Source organism: Melanotaenia boesemani, chromosome 17 (assembly GCF_017639745.1).
Source record: "Melanotaenia boesemani isolate fMelBoe1 chromosome 17, fMelBoe1.pri, whole genome shotgun sequence".
NCBI classification, from domain to species: Eukaryota; Metazoa; Chordata; class Actinopteri; order Atheriniformes; family Melanotaeniidae; genus Melanotaenia; species Melanotaenia boesemani.
This window is the reverse complement of record NC_055698.1, coordinates 12,274,500-12,290,687: the sequence shown is the minus strand read 5'-3', so window position 1 is coordinate 12,290,687 and position 16,188 is coordinate 12,274,500. Positions and strand designations below refer to the sequence as shown.

Below are 16,188 nucleotides of genomic sequence, written 5' to 3'. Positions count from 1 at the left end.
CTAATGATACAAAAGTATTTCTGAAAACATTTTTTACTTTAACCACTGACAAGCCACATGCATGCTTAAGCACAACTTCAGGAGATGCTCAGACTCAGAGTCTTACAGACCATCAGTCAGTCATTCAGGCAAGCACACACCCTACCAAGTCATTCCACAAGTCAAATTTGCTGGTTAACTCCAAAAAGCATTCTTGTTATCCTTGAGCAAATGGGCATCCCACAAAAAAAGTCCAAGTGGGGTTCTGTAAAGTCAAATATACAGGAATTTTATGGCCTGCTATTGGATCCACATGCCAGAGGTAATTTAGGAAAGAACACACTTCTGAATGTGTATCCCTATGACTTTTTGATTGTTATAATTACATGTTCCTGGCTCTTGTTAAGGCTCCTGATGGTTTATAGTTTACGGCTGAGTACACAGGTTCATATATTTTTTCTCCGCATTTATGGAGGGAACATTTAAGGCCGCCTCTGAGACCTTGCCGACAAGCTGCATGCCGCGGACCCCACACTGGAATATTTGTACCCTTAGCTTTTCTTCTCCCCTTTCTTCATGTGCTCCTTCTCTGCATTTTGTCATTTCTCTTGCCAACCGGCTCAGCATAGCTCCCTGAGAGTTATAAACCAGTGTTTAAACAAAAAACACTGGCATGCTATTGCACTTCTTCAAAGGAGGCTTTTCTCCTGTTGGAGACATTCTCAGATATTCTCAAACACATTCTCAGTTGACAGACACAAAGAGGGGAGATATGTGCATAGCAATGGCAAGCATCACTATAGATACTTGGGACAAGAGACAAAAGACAAAAGCAAGACTGTTTAAAAAAGTAAGACCAAATCAAAATTTACCATTACTTTATACGTGAGATGGCCTTGATATTGAGCATTCCCATGGCTCTCATGAGTGCTGCTGTTCCCAGGGGTTTGTGCGCTCCATCCTCTCTAATGAGAGAACCTTCCAGGCTAGACATTGTGGGCTCTGGCTCCAGCCTCTAGCCCATGCTGTTCTCACCACAAAGAAACAAGCCAAGTTATTCACTGATTCCTTTCTGACATCCCTGGCCAAAAAGACTCCAATCCCATCCTCCAACTGCCACCACTCCTGACTTTCTTCCTACCACTTTCCCTCATCTTTTGTTTTCAGTTAACTTTCTTTACATTTCTTCTTTTTTCTGCTTTCAAATGTGGTCAGAGTTCTAATTAGGATTCAGAAAAATCATATTATTAAATTGTTATTAATATTAGACTAAAAATGTCCCGAATGCAAGGGTAGATTTCCATCTGGGGTTTTGCTAAGGAGAACCTAATCACACATTTAAACCCATACAGAAGTGCTGCTGTGCTTGCCGTGTTCATCGAGTGTCAGTGTTTACACACCATGTGATATGTCAGGCTGACAGCAGAGAGGAAATAGCATCTGCAAAAGGGGAGGCCAGTTCTCAGGGAGGAGGCCCATCTGTGCAAATAGCACCTAGTTAGGGGAGTTATTAATTACCGTGGGTCATCAAGCAAACTTTTGGTCCAGAGTTTGTGTATGTGTTCAGGGGAAGATATTAAACAAAGAAAAGAAAGAAGAGCGAAAAGCTGGGCTAAGGTTGTCTGTGATGGTATGAAGCATATTCCCAAATACTTTTAAAGGGGAGCTGCAGGAAGCTGCGAATTTTTTACTCATAATCTGCATTAAAAAAGAGGCATCACAAAGGCATGTGGAGCATCTTCTCTCTTTCTGCTACTCCTAAATTTGGAAGAAAGGGGTCAGTGGCTCTTTTTTTCATCCCTCCTTTTTGCTTTCAAGAATGTCTGCAATGCCTCCCAAGAATCCTGTCCTGTTGACTTTGGTTTGGGATAAAAGGTACAGCCTTCTCTGTTCTCAGTGCTGATCCGAAAGGTGATTAGGCTGGCCTCCACATGAGCCCCTGCATAGCCCGTCACGGTGACCCAGACAGATTACCCTATGTTTCTGTGTGCTGCTGATTGTTATTCAGGAGAGCCAGGTGAGGAGACAGATAAGACTGAAAGCTTGGTGACAGAAAAAACAATATATTCATCGTATTGAAGAACTTTATGCATCTTCTCTTAGTAGTGCAAGTTTTTCAGCTGGATTCAGAAATGGTACAGTCATCAGTGAGACGATGTATCTGGTTGTACTCTTTGCTTTTTATAGTTCAGTTTTAGAGTGTATGCAAGTCTAATAAGAAGAAAGAAATAAGTTAGAAACAAGAATTTGATTTACCAGTGAAGATAAATTAAATGCCAACAAAAAATGGTTTAGTTAGTAGATTTAAAACAACACTACTGAACTTCAGCAGATTTTTGCACTGTGGCACCCTCTAACAGAGTCTAATTAGGCATCTGTTTTGCATCCTGTTGACTCTTGTTATGTCACTTTCTCTCTTTCTTTTTTTCAGTTCCTCTGATAATGTCCTCCTGGTTTTCTTTTCATGGTGTGAGTCCAAAATGGCTAGCGTGTTGACACCCCGTTGCTAACATGTAATGTGGTGCTGTAAAACAAAATGCAGCCATCTGATCTTTAATGACAGCCCCAGGAATGTATGTAATGAATTTCAGTGTAGTATCAAAATTAGTTAGGAACATCAGTTATAAGGTTAAAAACATAAGTAGTAGGTTCGAAGCCTAACTTTAATTCTTATATTTTGAATTCCACTCCACTGATGTGGTCAGAACCCCTTAATGACCTAAATATATTGCTCAGGATGAAGGATTAAAACATTGTTAAGAATTTATATCTGTTTCCATTGTATTATGAGAAAATTCTAATTAACTGAACTGAATTTGACCATAAAGTTAAAATATTAAACCATAAATTGGACAATACATCACTAGACTTGACCTGAACTAAATTAGGCTGTCTTTAAAAAGCTCTAAAATATATATTTTTTTGTGAAATGGTGCTAGATTTAAAACTGCACTGATGTCAAGCAAACATAAGGGGTGATCAACATTTTCTATGACGACTCATTGTGCAGAGTATAGAATACACAGCAACACTGATTACTTTCAACTGGATGTGCTGAATTGTTTTAGTGCACACATACACACATTCACTGTAAAATATTAGTTAAACATTTAAGGCAGAAACATCACTTTTACTAAGTATTTACTTTTATCTTCCAGTGGATATTCTGTATTATTGTATCAGTGCATTAAAAAAGTTTCAGTTACAGAATACAATGGCAGGAAAACTGTAAGTCTATGTAACTTTCTACCAGCAGGATACTGTCTATTCTAGGGAATGAAATCTGCCCCCCCCCCCCAATAAAAAGTAAAAAGCTAAAGTTAGTCTTAAAATATTTTGCATAACTAAGCACATATGGTTACATAAGCCACGTTCAAATTTGTCAGCAAAAATTTGCTAGTTTAAAACAGGATCAAAACATCTTTTGAGTGATGTAAGGGAAGCTTAAGTATCTCTTTTTCTAGAAAATTGTTTTAATCTTTAGTGCATACATATTTTTGCATGCAGGTTAAATCAATGGCTCATTTAAATGAACACATACGTACATTGTATTATAACTCACAATCATTATAATTGAGATACTGTTGTCAGTCTGTTTAACAAGATTTCCCACCAGTGTTTATATACATAACTCACAATCAAAAAAAAAAATAAGGAAAAATGTAAAAGATAATGTAAGACAGAAAATGCATGACATGTTTAGCAAATATTCATACATATAAATAAGCGTTTCCTTAAAAAAAAAAAAAAAAAAAAATCATTCATCTGCATGACTTCCAACTTATATTGTTCATGCTTGTCTTTTAAAAAATGACCATTGTGTAAACAAGCCTAAATTCAAAGATTTTGTATCATATCCACTGTGCAACACTTGATCTTTAGGATGCCATTGATTTCCCTCATTACTTCGGTCTTTTATCCCTCTCTACACTGTAATTACCCGCTCCGTTTTCCCTGACACTCTCCCAAAAACTACCCCCAGGAAGCTGGAAGTAAAGCTGCTATTTTGAAATAAAGACTATTTCCACACAACCGCATACTCTTACATGGGTGAGAGAAAATCGTGATAGGCTTGCATGGGCCAGCAATAATATTATGTTTAATCTAGATATCATTACATGCAAAATGAGTGAGAGAAATTCAAGGGCACCATTGTTTCCCGTTAGCCAGTTTTTCAAGGATCCAATAATGGTGTGTTTCCTTTAACCAAACCCAGAGAGATATGGAGGTGGCATGGTGTTTGAGCAAAATAAAGAAAACTCCTAAAATCACACAGGATTTTAAGTGACAAAAACCTAATAAGGACAGTCAGGTTTCTATATAGTCTATTTTGTATGTGTTCTGGGACAACATGTTGCCCCTTTAAATTACAATGACCACAACATTGTCATGTTTTTTTTATTCATTCTGCTTTGCAAAACCAATCTCAGAAACAGAACTCCTGGGATTTAGATAAGACAATCAATAAATTTAACAACCATGTTTGACTTTGTTTGCCCCAGTTGCACAGAACAGTATGTTCATTTAGAAAATGTCCAGCATATGACATTATTAATAATAGTTTGACACAGTCATACAATTCATGAACTTTACTAGTGGAAACTGGTAAATTTTATTTGCACATTGTAAAACATAAATAAATGAACACCAAAGATCAGGAGTGGGAAAAGAAGTAGGGAACTTATTCTACTTGGTGCTTGATTGAAAGACTAAGATGAAAGTAGTCCTCTACTGCCCCGTTTTGCCTTGGTTCTATCCAACAGGATAAATTAGGGCCGAGTGTGGCAGGGGGAGAAACGGGAATAGGAAACAGAGGCAGGGACATCTGAAGGTTCCACATACTGAGCCAGAAAACTGACTAAAACTTGTTGGAGCTTATTAGAGAGGACATGCAGTTCCAGAGAGACGTAGAGAAAAGTAAGAGCAGGGCAAAGACCTGTGACTCATCTGTTTAGAAAAAAAAAAGAATAAAGTTTTCAATAGTTTCACAGGAGGTGATTGATTTATTATACAAACCCAATTTTATAAAAGTTGGGGAGTTTTCTGAAAGGAAATCAAAACGTAAATCTGTAACTTCTAAATACAGTTGATTCTTCATCTAACAGACACAAGTCCACACAAACAATTGTAGCTGCCTTAATTGATCACTTTTATTGTTTTGAGATATATATAACCAATCCAAAATCAATTACCTGTGACACACAGAAAGAAGTTGGGAAAAAAAATAAAGAAAAATGTATAGGAAATATAAGTAAAACTATTGATTGTCTAATCATCTTAGAAGATTTGTTGGTGCCTGGTTAGGGTGTCAGGGTTGGGTATAAAAGGAGCACTAACCAAAGGCTTAGATTATTTATGGTAGGGTTCTTTATGGCTTAACACTTTGTCCAAAAAAATCATTAAATAAACTGATTGGTTAAAAATAAATTGAAAATAACTTTTTAACTTTAACTATTTGTTTTATCCCGAGTAGATTCAAGGAGTCAGGTGAAATAAGTTTCAAAAGGCCATTTACATAAGGAGGTATGTAAAAATGTATAGGCAGAGTTCATGTTTTTGATGCTTTTAAAAAAAACAGAAGTCAGGTTTTATGTCTAAAGATGATATCAGTGTGTAGTGTGCATAACCATCATTTATGGAGGTATTTTATTTTATTATGCTGTATTTATCCCAGTTGGGAAATTCTTACTCTATCTTTTCATCCTGAAAAGGTGAACAGAGAGGGCCAGATTCCAGTGCCTGGGGAGCAGTTGTGGCTTAAGTACAGAAATGTAGAGCTTGCAAAGCTACAACAGTTAGTGTCTTCTTTTTCCAAATGGTCAAAAAGTGTAATTAAAAGTAAAGTGTATTTTTCATACATATTGACTATTACAACTCTGTCCTCTTTAGTCTTTCTCAGAAATCCATAAGCTCCAACTGGTTCAAAATTCTGCTGCTGGCATGGTAAATGGACTGTACTTATCTAGCGCTTTACAAATACTGTACGTCACATTTACCCATTCACACACACATTCACACACTGATGGCGGAAGCTGCCATGGAAGGCACTCAACCACGATTCATCAGGAGCAATTAGGGGTTTGGTGTCTTGCTCAGGGACACTCAGGGACACCTTAACATGAGCGCTCTGGGCCAGGATCGAACCGGCAACCCTTTGGGCTACAGAACGACCACTCTACCCACTGAGCCATGCCACCCCAAAAATCCCCATCATCAACAAAAACCCCATCATATCACCATATCACCCCCATCCTACAAAACTCCACTGACTCCCAGTTAAGGAGTGAAATGTGTTCAAATTTGGCCTCTACATCTTCAACGCCATCCTTAACCTCACCCCTCCAAATTTGTCTGATCTCCTTCACATGTACCCTCAGATCCTCCTCCTCCATCCACCTCGCTTTGCACTCTGCTCCGTAACTCTGATAGTCTTCAAATCCACACTGAAAACCCACCTGTTTTAGATTGCCTACACATTGTAACCACTACACATGCAAATGTTCATCTTTTTTTGTTGATCTTTTTTTTATGTTGATATCACTTATTACTGTTTTCTCAAATTATCATTCATTTGATTAGATTTATTTTATTTTATTTATTTTTTTAGTTTCAACACATCAACAGCCAAACAGGATGATTAGTGCATAAATTCACCCCTTAGGTTAGTGTGCCTTACTAGCACTGCTTGATTCAGTTTATTTCTTCTGACTTGAATTTTCTGTGACCAAATGATTTTGTCTACCTGGGATTTGCTGGCAGAGGATCTCATGAGCAAGGAAATTTGCCAAACAGAAAAATCTTAGTTGGTCAATATTTACCACTGGTTCACATGCACAATGTGCATAGAAAAAAGAAAAGACAACAGATAATGTTCTTCTATCTTCCCCTTCCCCTTAGCAGCTCCTCAGGACAAGAACAAGACAAAAGAGGAAGAGGGAATTTGGAGAGGGTGAAAGTGCCCAAGATGTGATTAGGCTGGACCTCCCATTTATGATTTTCTGTATTATAGGCGCTTGCTTCCAAACATTCCCTTCACGGAAGGAATGTCTTTCTAACCAGTTCCATGTGAATAATTTAGGAGGCAACCACAGGCCGTGGTCGGGTTCAAGGCTCAGTTTTTAAAAAACACAACAAGGAATAATATGTAGAAGATGGAGAGCAGAAGGCTCAAGAATAGACAGAATTAAAGCATTGAAATGAGATGGTTAACGAAATATCAGAGAGGAGAGGAAGGATTTCCCATGTAGCCTACATGAACACATGTACTTGTATGGTTCATTCCATTTAACATTAAATAGTGGCAAGTTTAAAATGAAGGTAGTGATGTGGCTTTATGATTCAAACATAAGCCAGGCTGATATCTTTTCCAGGATCGTGTGACTTAAGGTTTATAAGGCAACAGGAGTAGAAAATAGAAAATTCACCCCAAGCAAGGAAAGAAATTGTTCATAAAAAATTGCTAGGTTTTTGAAGATGAGATCATCAGATGTATTTTCATTTTATACCCCCTATGGTGATGAGAAAGCAAGGACCAAGGTTTCCCTTGCCCAGACATGGGTCACCGGGGCCCCTCTCTGAAGCCAGGCCTGGAGGTGGGGCACGGAGGCGAGCGCCTGGTGGCCGGGCCTTTGCCCATGGGGCCCGGTCGGGCTCAGCCCAAACGGGTGGCATGGGCCTCTCCTCCCGTGGGCTCACCACCTGCAGGAGGGGCCATAGGGGTCGGGTGCAGTGTGAGCTGGGCGGCTGCCAGAGGCGGGGACCCTGGCAGTCTGATCCTCAGCTGCAAATGCTAGCTCTAGGGACATGGAATGTCACCTCTCTGGCAGGGAAGGAGCCTGAGCTGGTGCGCGAGTTTGAGCGGTTCCGGCTAGATATAGTTGGACTCACCTCGACACACGGCTTGGGCTTTGGAACCACTGTCCTTGTCAGGGGCTGGACCCTCTTCCGTTCTGGAGTTGCTCCCGGTGAGAGGCGCCGAGTAGGTGTGGGCATGCTCATTGCCCCCCGACTTGGCGCCTGTACGTTGGGGTTTACCCCGGTGGACAAAAGGGTAGCCTCTCTCCGCCTTCAGGTGCAGGGACGGGTCCTGACTGTTGTTTGTGCTTAAGCACCAAATAGCAGTTCAGAGTACCCACACTTTTTGGAGTCCTTGGAGGGGGTGTTGGTGAGCACTCCTTCCGGGGACTCCCTCGTTTTGCTGGGGGACTTCAATGCTCACGTGGGCAATGACAGCGAGACCTGGAGGGGTGTGATTGGAAAGAAACAGCCCCCCTAATCTAAATCCGAGTGGTGTTTTGTTGTTGGACTTCTGTGCTCTTCATGGACTGTCCATAACGAACACCTTGTTCAGACATAAGAGTGTCCACATGTGCACTTAGCACTAGGACACTCTAGGTCGCAGTTCGATGATCGACTTTGTAGTCGTATCGTCGGACTTGCGGCCGCATGTTCTGGACACTCGGGTGAGGAGAGGGGTGGAGCTGTCAACTGATCACCACCTGGTGGTGAGTCTGGCAGAGTCCCCTGTCAGAAAGAGTTTCAACTCCCATCTCTGGCAGTCCCACCGGAAAGAGGCCCCGGGGAAGACCTAGGACGCGCTGGATGGAATACATCTCTCGGCTGGCCTGTGAACGCCTCGGGATCCCTCCGGATGAGCTGGTGAATTTAGCTGGGGAGAGGGAAGTCTGGGTTTCCCTGCTTAGGCAGCTGCCCCTGTGACCCGACTCCAGATAAGCGGCAGAAAATGGATGGATGGATGGAGATGTGTTAAATTGATACTGGATGAGGAATGACCACATAAAGGTGACCCGAAGGTCAGTACATATGGAAATATTTTTCTTTGATTTCTTTTTCATTTTATGGCTTTCTATCACACAGAAATCTTGAGCAAACACTACAACATTCTCAGACAATAAACATCACCATTAAAGTCTAGCATGCAGTTTGTGCTTAAATTTTAGACTTAAATAATTACCCCCAATTGTAACTGTGACCATTTCATGCAATTTGACAGGAATTGCGCCATCAAGGAAATTATCATTGTATTTAAAAATGTTCTTTTTCAGCAGTTCCCATCCTTTCATACATGAGAAACTGGCCAGGAAAGAGCTGTAGCCGTTGCCTGTCTCTCTCCAAGATATTTTTACAGTTCAATCATGTCAGTATTGGATGCAAAGCACAGATAATTGTTTGTTTTGGAGTTTTCCTTGCATTTCTCTGATTTTGACAAAGGGAACAAATTAACATGGTATTATTTGGAGTGGCTGCAGTTACCGGCAGAACAAAAAGTATCACAAATATCAGCTAACATATTCATGTGGCAAATTAGATAAGCTGTTGTGTGCCACAAACGACAAATGTTTAACTAGTTTAACAAGCAGCCCTTTTTTCAGTTTGTTTGCTTATATTCTTTCCTGCATTTATAAGGCCCTGTTAGTGTCTTTCCTGAATGTGCAGATGTACAGCTAACAAAAGTCATGACCCAGTTACTTGTTCGATACAAGCAACTGGGTCTGTGCTCCAACAATAATGTTTATCTGGCTGTCTCAGGAAAGAAAAGACACGCCTGCCAGTTGCAGCTAGTCAAAGCAGGAAATCAACGTGAGAAAATGTAGATGTCCTGCAAATATCCAGGCCTGCAGCTCTTCCTCATAAACACTTCGAGGTGTGCAAACAGACTACTCTCAAGAGTGAGCAGATAGGCTGTGGCCCAAAGCCGGCAGCAGGCAGCTGTAAAGTGTTTTGGGGTGAGTTTCTTGGTGCTGGTGAGCATATGGAAGCTGAAAAAGGCAGTAGTGGATAAAGACATTCACCAGACCTGATTCTTAATGTGTAATCCTATAAAAGAACATTGATAGTGATTAACTTCTGATTTCAATGGTCTTTCAGTCCTGCTCTAGATCTTTTTTGTTAATTGAATGAGGGCTTCAGATGGATTGTTAATAAATGTAATCCTCCAAAACTGTAAACTTATCTCACTTATGTCAGCCACAATGTTATTAATAAAATCCCAGCATTTTTTTTGGCTGCCTTTTCAATATATGTAGTAAAACAATTTTAATATTGCAGAGAACATATTGACGTGGCAGACAAAATGTCAACAATATGACGAGGTCTTCTAGGTGCTGGACTGTCCAACTTCTCAGCAAGGTAATCTAGCGCCATGCTGTTTTCTTAAAGAGCATGTAGAACATGTGAGCCTTCATTTTTGTTTGGCTGCACTTCAAACATACTCACTGTTTGTGATGTAATTCATATAAAGTAGATCCTTAAAAAACGCAACAAGAATGAAAATTACTATTTTAATTTCTGCCTAAGGATAAACATACTAAAACATTTGGTTAGTCATGGGTAATAAATCAGAATTATAATTATAAGTTAGTGATTAGATGCAAACTTGAGTCTCCCACTGTGGATACACTGCAACAAGGCCTCACCCTTAACGCACGCCTACTTCCTGTAGTTGCAATGCATTTTATGAAGGTATATGTAATATCTCAATGTCAACATGATTCCTTGGGATATTGAGCTGGATTATGACATACCTGCAATTTCTTTTTAGAAGTTATACATTAAAAATAGATGTAACATTCAGCCTGGAAAATGAGGCCAGAAGCAGGGAAACTTAATTCTATCCAATGGCTATCAGGGAGCGACTCCTGTGGTTGCTGGAAAATAAAAATGGATGAACATTATAGACAGAAGTCTGTGAGAGCATGTCTTCACTTTTCACTCAATCTGTCACCCCAGTAAACATTTTCTTAACATGTTTAAGGTCCTGATCATGTTTGTCTTGTAGCAGGGCATCCTCTTGACTCAACACTCACTTATGACTCCCTGTTTCAACAAGTGTGAGGCACTGAAGATCAAAACAATGAATACAACGTTTAAAAATAGCTGTCAACAAAGCAAGTGTTTCTGTCACAGTAGTTATGTCCATATTTTAATACAGTCTAAGTTCTTCCCATTATCTTTCATCATGTAACTTTTGTTTGGTACATATGTAAAGAACTCACATGTCATACTCTTTATTTAGTATCACTCTCATTCAAGAAAATGATTAAGGTCCTGGTTTCCTCCATCATGGGTGGTCTTTGCTGCAGTTTTTCTTGTTTGTACAGTTTGGAGGTCTTTGATTTTCTGGCATGTCTCTCAATGCTAACCAAAGCAGGTGGGCTGGGACCTGTTTTCCTTTGCATATCTACACATCCACAGGATCTTGAGCAGTAACTGGGCAAAACACAGGAAAACAGAGGGAGGGTGGAGAAGCAGGGTGGCAGAAAAAACACACAAGCTCTTCCTTCAAAATCAACGTGCCACTTTCTCCCATAGATGAAAGTGAGAGTTAGCATTAGCCCTGTTCCCCTGATATCGACTGTGGTCTGTTGGCACAGACCTGGCACTCATGCTGACAGCCTCAGTATTTATACTCCTTTTTGACAGCTTGTTTTATGTAACATAGATACACTTTTATCTTCTCTCCTCCCTGTCTTCTCAATTACAGAGGAATAAGTCAGCTTAATGAATTTTGTATGAAAAACAGTGTTTCCGCAAAGGGTGCATTATAGATCAAACAGTCACTCAATCACCAGCACTCTATGGTTAATTCTCTCATTCTGAACAAGGTCATATTGTTCAGTATTTATACAGCCCGTATGATCAAAATGGAAAAATGATCCATTCCGACAGTTAATATTTCTAAATATCTTGCTGAGAAGCAAATTACTGTTATTCCAACTTTTTCCCAGAGGTATTTATCATATTACATTCTCAGAATTTAAAATTCATGATGTGATGTTCACAGATTGTGTGTGACCCAACTTCATGGGCATTGACTGCATTGCAATTTCTCTGTTTCCTTCTGTACAGAGGACATGGGTGGTGGGACACGTGGAAACAGCTGTTTAGGGAGGAGGTTCCTGAGCACCAAGGTCAGGACACATTCACACAGCCAGACAGGAAACCAGGTGAGACAGGCCACTGGTGTACGGTGTATAAATGTAAGCACATGTGCATTAACAGAATATCATCGTTGTACGTGCATGTACCAAACTTTTGGGTTTTTTAATGCTCATAGAAGAATGCGTTTGCATTTGAGGGAAACTTAAAATCTGATTGAACAAAAATGTATAATCTTTATCAAAATATGGAATCATTTTCAGAAAGATTAAAGGCACACTTGGTAGAAGGAATGGATCTAGCTAATGACTATTATTTACTTAGTATTTCATGAGCATAATCTGCAATCCTTGTAAGGGATGTCTATTTGATCAAGACATATTTTGGGTTCAGCACTTTGTGGCCTTCAGAGACCATCAGCTTTGAATTTCTATTTACAGGCCATGGCATTAACTTTATGAGTCTTTCTTAAAATTTTCACAGTTTTTGCTCAATGGCAAGATGCATTATCATTTAAAAAAAATGCTGTGATCATCTCCAAACACCCTTTCAATTGATAAAATAAGAAAAGTGTCCAAAATGTCAATGCAAACTAAAGCATTTATTGAAGACATATTAACAGCCATCTCCCCAGTGCCTTTACCTGACATCCCCAGCCAATGTTGATATCATCATGCAATCCTGTTTATGAATCTAGTTGGAATGGCTCCAAACAAACATTCCAGCATCACCACCTTCTCAATCAGTGAATACAACTTTCATCCAGTCATCCACAGTCCAAGATTACTTTTCCTTAGCCCATTGTAACATTTTTGTTTTAGTTTAAGTGTTTAGCTTTTCTAAAATATTTTCTATAACATAGAAAAGCTAAATAAAAGCATTGTAAATCTCATGTTTTTACAAGTAGTTTCTTACTTGTAGTTTCTTACAGTTTGGTCACATATGTTGACTCTAGTTTCCACCCATTTGTTCCTCATTTGTTTTGCTGTGCATTTTCTTTTTTCAGTACATATTGCTTTAAGTTTTCTGTCTAGACTCCATGCTGTTAAAAAAAGCAAGAGGTGGTGCAATAAAGTACTAGTGGTGTGTTGCAGTGTTTCTTTGGTTTGCTTTTCATGACTCCATGACTCCATACTAGATGAAAACTCAATAAAGACATTTCCTAACCAAGTGGCAGCTTTCAAAACAGAACAGTCTTGACACACCTACACCACCCACTACTGCATTTTTAAACGTTTGTTTTGCTAAAAAACCAACGGGTGATAAAATGTGAAGCCGATGCAGAAGTGCAAAACTTGCAGTTCACCCCTCATCCACTAGGGGCTGGTTCCTAAACAGAGCAAATCCCTGTAGACCCCCATGTTAAAAAGACCAACTCCATAGCAGAAATACACATGTTTAAAGCCTGGTACAAAAAACAAAAACATTGTAGGATTAATAGGTCAAGTTTAACTTCATGACAACTGTGAGGAGGGGGAATTTTTTTCTAACTCATTCGTTTGGATGTTATTTAGTCTTGAAATTTGGCATAATTAGGGGCGTGTCCTTTTGATTGACAGGTATCCAACGTATGCAGCAAGAAGGGAGGGTGTAGCACAAATGCGGTTTTTAGCCGGCTAACAGTGCGCCTTAACTTTAGCCCACCTACTTTTGTTAGCTGGTTAGCTCACGTTAAATCCGAGTTGGCTTAGTTAGCTCTTTGTCATGATCTGTGGTGTGGGGCTCAGTTTTTTCAGCTGCCCTGAACGCCTCATCTCCGCCAGCTCTTGATTAGGGCTGATGCGCTACACCTGTACCAAGCCCTATTTATACAGCTCTGTGACATTCCTCCAGCGCCAGATCGTCGTGGTTTCACCCTGCACGTATCCAGCCTCTGTTACCTGTCTGTTTCCCGTATTACCTGTCTGCCTGCCTGCCTGTTGACGACCCTGCGTTCCGGAACCTGGATATTCGCCTCTGCTCGTTCCCTCACTGGTAACTCTGCCTCCGCTAATATTTGTACCCCCTGTCTGTTTGACCCCTGGACTGCTCTCTGGAATCTCCCTTTAGATCACGGACTTGGTTTTTGCTGCTCATCGGAAGACACGGATGCACCTGCCGCTGTCTTCCACCACCCGGACTCTCTGATCACCGTCAGTTTCAATATTACCTTGCTATTCGTCAGTCTGTTAAATAAACCTCCATTACCTATCCCTGGGTTTTCTGATAATTTATGAGTCCTCCTTGCTGGTACGTGACACTCTTGGCTACAGGCAGCTCTGAGTTTGATAGACGTCAATCATCTACCCCCACCTTCACAGTCCCCCTCTCAGCTCCACCTCTTTGCACATTTTTGAATCACAACGTGATGTTGCCAAGATGGTGATGATGGGAACCGCCCAATGAGCTTCAATTCAGCTCTTCAGAAACCTACAGGTGATGTCACAGAGGCTCCGTCCATCTTTTATATACAGTCTATGTAAAAACAAACAAAATTTCCAAACGTTTCATTATAAGATTCCAGTCATATGAACCATGGGGACTCTATTATGCTGGTGGGAAAACTCAGTGGTTGGTCATCTTCTCCATGTTGTTCCTCATGATGTTGAGGAGGAGTTTAAGTGGGATATTTTTGAGAAAACACTTGTAGATTCATTTGACATCATTTGCACCCATTTGTTTTAGACTGTGATAGTTTATTTAAAGTTTGGTGGTCAACTAACACTTTCACTTGTTGACCATTTGCAAAATACAATAGTATTTATTGGAGGTCTCTGCACACGTTAGGAAAATACAGTGTGAAATTATTGGATTGGGACGATGTTTTGTTTCTTAGAGCAACTCAACAGAATAAAAATGTAAGCAGGCAAAGTTGTTTCAGGAAACTTTTATTTGCTGAGCTTAAATTAATCAAGTTGGAACATTTTTTGAAGCTTATCAGCAAACCTACTCTGTTTAGTTTGTTCCAGCTGAGCAGTTTAAAGTTGCATTCTCGCAGAATGTGCCACTGGATCTGTCGGAGTATCCAGTCCTGCAGTTAAAATGGAGTGAAAACTCATCCAGGCCAGGCTAACTACTTGGCTGGCTGGCTGGTAAATGGACTGAACCCACTTATTTTCAGTCAGTTCCCTTTACTAAAACTTTTATTACTTCCTGCTCGGTGTTGATACAAAAATATTTCTTGGTAAGGATTAGAAGCCAAAACCTTATTTGGGTGTTTAAAAACGTCACAGCCACAGTTTTGTTTTTAATGGCCACCAATTTACACCTCACACGTAGTACCTCTTATGACCACTAGAGGCTGCATTTTGTTTAAAAATAATTAAAGGTCAGTTGTGACCACATGAGCAAATGACCCAATGAGTCATTTTTTTAGATAGAATTGAAAAAAAAAATCCGCTTGGCTTAAAATGCACCCTTTCTCAGCATTAAAAACCTGAAAAAGGAATACAAAGGAAAACCAGGCTCCCCTGATGGTTTACCTCCACAGTCTTTTTTCTATGCTTATCTTCCATTTGCTTTCAAAGCGAAAAGTTAGCCATAGTTACTTATCATGTTTATTTAGCTCGTTATCCGAAGATCACTGCTTGATTATCCTGTATTCTTTATCACATTGTTTTTCCAAAGACAACAAATGTTCATTTTGTGCTAAACATGCCAAGAAAAGTTTATCTAGTTATCTTTCTGTATGAAACACTTTCTGTCATGATTACAACCTAAAGAACCCATTTATTCAAAATTGAAACCACATTGCAATTGATCCTCTTTTGGAGTGACCCATCAGACCGACAGACTGACACAGGGAGAGCACTAACAACTAAATAACCACCAAGAGCTCAACTTTGCTGACAGTCTATTAGATTTTGTCCAGAAGATAACTTCCTAAAGCTTAAATGCTTTAATTAATTATAAGAAAACACTGTCAAACTGTTTGGCACGCTATCGTGATTCAAATCAGTGGAAAGGAAGTAGAAATCACAGTGGGTCTGTGGAGCTAGGCCCAAGAATATGTCTATTCCTCCTCTGATTATTGGAGTTTAAGCTATTTCACAGCCTGCACCTGCACTGAAATTAAGACTTTTCAAGGTAAATCCACCCTGTGATTAATGTTGACAGGCATCGGCTTCATTAGCACTCATGTTTTGGAACTGGATAAGCTTTGTTAATTATTGAACTAAAATATTTTTTAAGCTGAGGTTGTTTTTCTCTTTCTTTTCTTTTTTTTTTTTAACTGAAGCAACTCAAACCAGATTCAGCTCTGGCTGTGTTCTACATACATGTAATCTCAAAGGATGAGAGCTTCTTAGCATGAAGACAGATTTTGTTCAACTG

At 39.8% G+C, this 16,188-nt stretch overlaps 1 long non-coding RNA gene across 2 annotated transcripts; it reads left to right on the top strand.

Annotated features, from left to right (window-relative positions):
* The first annotated feature begins 11,413 nt into the window (after positions 1 to 11,413).
* LOC121628012 lies at positions 11,414 to 14,002 on the top strand. Of its 2 annotated transcripts, XR_006008097.1 has the most exons (4): positions 11,414 to 11,424; positions 13,543 to 13,547; positions 13,711 to 13,851; positions 13,927 to 14,002. It is a non-coding gene; the product is annotated as an uncharacterized LOC121628012 (long non-coding RNA). The 2 variants fall into 2 exon arrangements; XR_006008096.1 differs by lacking the exon at positions 13,927 to 14,002 and having other exon boundaries at positions 13,711 to 13,866.
* Positions 14,003 to 16,188: the final 2,186 nt, after the last annotated feature.